Here is a 5,961-nt window from a genome sequence, read left to right as displayed (position 1 = left end):
CATTTACCTTTTCCAACTGAATGACTCTATAAAATGGACACCTGCCATGTTCCTAGCATGAATCACTGTACTTAGAGGCACACACAAGTGGAGTGCAGTCACGCCTAGTTGCTCACTGATGTATCAGATACAATGTCTGCCCAGGGTTCAGCGCCTGAGCCAAATGTTAAAGTTATTTGTTCTTGTCAATAAACTAAACTTTACGGTGACCCTCTATTTTTATTATGCCACATGTATTTTAAGAGAGGTGGCCGCTGCTTGAGCTGGTAACTAGTGTTATACTGAGGCCTATGGAAGGCCATAGAAGCATGTTTCCCTGGAAGCATACCATTTGTGTATAAGGTGCAAGATGGGTCAGTGAAGTTTTCTTGTGCTCTCAGGGAGCCTGACTTCTCCATCACATCACATCACCAAGGGAGACCCATTTTGGGGTTAGGGTTTCTGGTGTTGTACTGTCTGGTTCTGAGGCATGGCTCCAGAAAGTGTTTGGAAACGAAATGTTAAAAAAAAAAACCCACCAAAAAAACCTGAAAGTGATCATGACCTTCGAAACACAACCTACTGCTCCTTAGAATGAAGTGCTTACTGGTATTGGAAGAACCAACTTGTATAAATTACTTACCGTTGATCGCACCCAGGCATGAGTTGCAGCCGTTCAGAATGTAATTGGGCATATGGCTGGTGAGCGATTATATTCCTGGGCTACTTTCAGGATTAGCAAAGGACCTCCTCCTCTAGAAGCTCTGTGTGCCATCGTGGAGTGTGAACTCATCCTCCTTTTCTTTTCAAACGCGGGCAGAGAGAAATAATTGGAATACAAAAGTCATTTTAAAAAGAGTTCTGGCCAACAATTATTTCCTTTCTATTGTCTCTCCCAAATAGTGTTGCAAAAAAAGGAGCAAATATATTTGCTTTTTTTAAAAAAAGTTCATATTTGGGGCACCTGGGTAGCTCAGTCGTTAAGCGTCTGCCTTTGGCTCAGGTCATGATCTCAGGGTCCTGGGATCGAGCCCCAGATCAGGCTCCCTGCTCGGCGGGAAGCCTGCTTCTCCCTCTCCCACTCCCCCTGCTTGTGTTCCCTCTCTCGCTGTCTCTCTCTCTCTGTCAAATAAATAAATAAAATCTTTATAAATAAATAAATAAATACTTCATATTTACTGCTAATCCTCCACATGGGCAGATGCTAAAAGAAGAACATTTAGAACACCAGCAGTCAGACTGGGGAGGAAGGGAAGTCAAGGACTCTTTGGGCCACAAACTAGATAACCCACAGAACAAAAGTTTAATATCACATCATTTAAAATTTTTTAAATTTACAATTCTTTAAATTTAAATTTAAATAACAATTTACATCCTTCTGCCAAACACCACTGCACCCCCTGAAGTGTGCGGAAGGCACAAGCGTTCACGTAGCTCCAAGTGTGGTAACTGCCATTCTGATTTGAAAAGAGAGGTGTTGCCAGTTTTCAGAGCAATTAAAATTGGTTAAAAATAGCAAATGGCCTCATAGCCGCTGCACAGTGATTTGAGCAGAATTCAGCATTGGTATTTCTACCATGGAACAAAATCTGTGCGATGCTGAGTGGATTGCCCTAGTGACACTGCATGTACTGCAATGGCAAATATCGGGCTCAGTTGCCAGTGAGCAAGATCCAGATGTGTGAGAATCTTGGTGGTCCTGAGAGACTCCTCTGCATAGATCCACAGCTACACTGCAGCAGCTGGATGGGTAATGCTGATGCTCTGGAACAGAGATTTCATGGTTCTGAGTTGGTGAAACTGTGTGCTATAGTGTTTTCTGCTTCATAGATTGATGAAAACATTGCAAACATGTTCTCTGTTTCTAAAAAGGCAAAAGAAATTTCTTTTCTATCTAAAATTTTAATTTAAGCAACAGGATAAAAATAGCACTTCATTCTGCATTATTTTAGTCCTTAGACTATACACTTCAAATAGAGGAGTTAGAATAGGAATTAGAATTGAATTAGTGATTTTTGTTATTTAAGAAAAATGAACTCATGATTGAGATTAAGGGCTTTTTAAAATATTTTCCCATTTTCAAATTCCAACCTTTAACCAACAGCGAGAGGCAGTGTGGCATACCAGTGCAGATCTGCAGCAAGTTTATTGAGCATTTATGGCAGATGAGGCACTTGGCAAGCACTTGACCTGCATTATGTCACTTCATCCCCATGAACCTAACTCAAGGGGGTTACCAGTGAGAAAACTGAAGCTTAGGGATAGGCAAAGCCATGGTGTGAACCCAAGGCCATCTGACTCCAAAACCTAGAATAGGCTTCCTTGCATGGGAGAGAGCGAAAGTATGAACTCATCAAAAGCAAGTAAATTTTGTTCCTTTTTGACAAAAATATTTACCACAGAAAAAGTGAAGAATTTAAGCAATGAGAAATTATGTCCTTCTCTCTCTTTTAAAGTAGGCTTTATTTTTTTTAAAGATTTTATTTATTTATTTGAGAGAGTGCACAAGAGCACAAGCAGGGGGAGTGGCAGAGGGAGAGGGAGAAACAGACTCCCCCACTGAGCAGGGAGCCCGATGCGGGGCTCAATCCCAGGATCCTGGTATCATGACCTGAGCCAAAGGCAGACACTTGACTGAGCCACCCGAGTGCCCCAAATAGGCTTCATTTTTTAGAGCAATTTTAGATTTACTGAAAAATCAAGAAAACAGAGTTTTATGTTCTCATTTCATATTTTTATATATCTTTTTTGTTACGGTGCTAAGGTACTGAATTTGCAGATTTTTCACCTAGAGATTTTAAATGAAGATTTTTAAAGTAAGGTGTTTTTTTTGGGGGGGGATACTCATTTTCATAAATGGTGACATTTTGTTGATAAGTGGCATCATAAAGGGAGGAAGTGTAGTTTTAAGGTTTTTTTCTTATTGATTTTTCTTATCAAGTCTTCATTTCTGCCCTCATTCTGATATCTAGTGAGAGAACCAGGATGACCAAGAATGGGAACAATTTGGGATTTGGAGTCAGGAGCCTTGGGTTTAATTAAACCCCAGTTCTGGCCCTTATTCGCTGGGCAAGTTAATGTCTTTGTGAGTCTCAGTTTCCTCCTCTGTGAGATGGGAATAATGAGAACCAATAGAATTAGAAAAGGATATCACTGTAAGCTATAAAGGATTAACCAAATGTTAGTTCTTATAAGGAGTATTCCTTATACATGAGATGTGACTCTAGGCCAACATAATTTACTTTATAAACCACAGTTTATATATTCAAATAAATCATGTCTCTAGAGAGTGAAATAATGAAATTCAGTAAGTAATGGGTAGAATATTGGTTTTGGAATCAGGTAGACCTGAATTTGAATCTTGGCCCTTCTACTTAGCTATGTAACTTTGAACTTTGCCTTATACCATCTCTGGTTCTCAGATTCCTTAGATCTGCAATGGGATAACATCACCTAAATTACAGAGTTGTTTTGAGGACCAGAGTTGATGTATGTTAAGCATCTAATACAGTGCCACTCACAGAATAGGCCCCAGTATCATTATCATTACTATTTTGGGTCTTCAGCAATCCCATATGCTCCCTGGAATTCCCAGGGAATGCCCTTTACTCAATGGTTTCTGTGTGACTTCTGGCTTGAAAACTACTTCCAAAGAGGAAACCAGACCTGATTTGGTTAATGTTCTTTTTGATTTTTTGAAAATGTAATTTAAGAAGAAAATTCTAAAAAGCTACAGTTGTTTTCTGGCATATTATTTGCAGAGTGCTTTACAAGTCCCAGCTTAGGGGACTCTTCTTTGTCTGGAACACTCTCTCCCCACCTTGTACCCATACTCTGCTGAGCTAATTCCAACGTAGCCTTCACATCCCTGCTTAAGCATCACTGCCTCAGGGAGGACATCCCTTAGCCTCCAGACAAGTGAACCTCACTTTGCTCCCTATATTTCTTTTGTAATACTTACTGCCTTATAATCACTTCTTAAATGTTGCTTCCATTGCAAACTGTAAAGCCCCATGACACGCATGCTTCCAAATGACTTTACATGTCAGTAACTTGCTTGCACACTCCTAGGGTTAGATACCCTTACAATGAAAAGAACTGAAAAAGAATCTTTTTTTTTTTTTAATTTGAAAGAGAGAGACACAGCGAGAGAGGGAACAGAAGCAGAGGGAGTGGGAGAAGCAGACTTCCCGCTGAGCAGGGAGCCTGATGCAGGGCTTGATCCCAAGACCCTGGGATCATGACCTGAGCCGAAGGCAGGCGCTTAACGACTGAACCACCCAGACGCCCGCTGAAAAAGAATCTTAAAACTATTTGCAGTAATCATGTTGTTGTTGGTACTGTTGGTATTGTTAATTATAAGACTGTTATGTGTATTTTGCGGAAATAAAGCAAATTAATAATTAAAGGTTACTGTAATTCTATGATTTTTGGAGTTGTCGCAAATTGAGACTATCAGTGTGGGAAAAGGGAGTAAAAAAGTCTCATTTAAATTGGAATTATCAATATGGAATCATAATTAATTTTATTTAAAAAAATTTCAAACTCTGTCCAAGAAACAATGGCCAACACAGAAATAATGAGTCAACCCCAGTGCTTAGATTGTGGTGCCCTAATACTATCCCCCACTAAAAGGAACCAGGGCTCTTTAGAGAAAAGGCTGATTCCAAGTTAGGGACAGGAAAAGTACATGTCAAGCTCATCACAGCTTTTATCAGGTAGTAAGGAAGTAATCAGAAGCTACCAGGGTTCTATCAAAAGGGTTCAGCAGCCAACTTGAAGAGGCTTCTGGTCAAAGATGGAACAATTTAAGCATCTCTATGGGTAATAACTGCAATTGAGTAAGTTCATCAGATATGTTTTAAAATCATAAGTTCATAACAGAGAGAATGAGAAAAAGAGAATGGGGGAAATGGGAGGGGAGGGGAGATGGGGGGAGGAGGAGGGAAGGGGAGGAGAGGGGACTGGTGGGAAGAATGAAGAAATGGGAGAGGCAGGGAGAGAGAAAGAAAGAGGAAATATGTGAAAGAGAGGATGAGAGAGAGAGAGGAAGAGAGAAGAGGAATTAGGGGAGAAAGAAAGAAAAAGAGGGAGAAAACAAGCAAGCAATTGGTCACCATGGAAAGATGCTAGTCAACCAACTCATTGTTCCGAAAACTGAAAATAAAGGGAAAAAAATCAAGCATTTATCTTCCTTTTCTATGTGAATTATACAGTTGGGTAAGCGAAGAGAAAATGAAGGAAAGGTCCTTTTTATAATGTATTCCAGCTAATAAATATAAATGAAAAGATAGAATGAGAATATCACCATTTTGCAACTACTAATGAATGAATTGATTTGGGCATTTATTAAGCTGTTAACATCACAAAAGAGAGGCATTGATATTATGGGTCTCCTAATGGAAGAACATTCCTTGCCAAAAAATTCAAACCTGAAAATAAAAAGCAAATCCCTGTTTAGGCCTCACCTCCAATGAGGAGCCTTTCTTTATAACACGGAGATGTAATTGAACATATCTCTTCTGTTCTACTTTTATATCTTATCCGTGCATTCACTTGTTTCACAGATACTCATTCACTTGATTATTGCATGCTTTCTTTGTTTCTACTCTTGTCCTCCTCCAGTCTAATATCTACTTAGCAGCTAAATGATATTTTAAAATGTAAGTCAGAGAATGTGACTCCTCTACTCAAAACCTGCCAATGGTTTACCATTAACCCTTGAATCAAATTAAAGGTCTTCGCCATCACCAACAAGGTCCTACAAAATCTGGCCCAAATTCATCACTTGCTATCCTCTCCCTAACTCATTTTGCTCAGCCATATGGACCTTCTTGCTATTCTGTCAATGCACTGAGCACAATCCCACCTCAGGACCTTTGCATATACTACTACTGCCCCACATATCCACATGGCTTACTCCCTTACCACCTCCTTGTCTCTTCTCAAATACTCCTGGCCAAAGAGTCTTTCACTGAGTAC

This window comes from Phoca vitulina, unplaced genomic scaffold (genome assembly GCF_004348235.1).
Source record: "Phoca vitulina isolate PV1807 unplaced genomic scaffold, GSC_HSeal_1.0 scaffold2, whole genome shotgun sequence".
NCBI lineage: Eukaryota > Metazoa > Chordata > Mammalia > Carnivora > Phocidae > Phoca > Phoca vitulina.
This window is presented reverse-complemented; position numbering follows the sequence as displayed.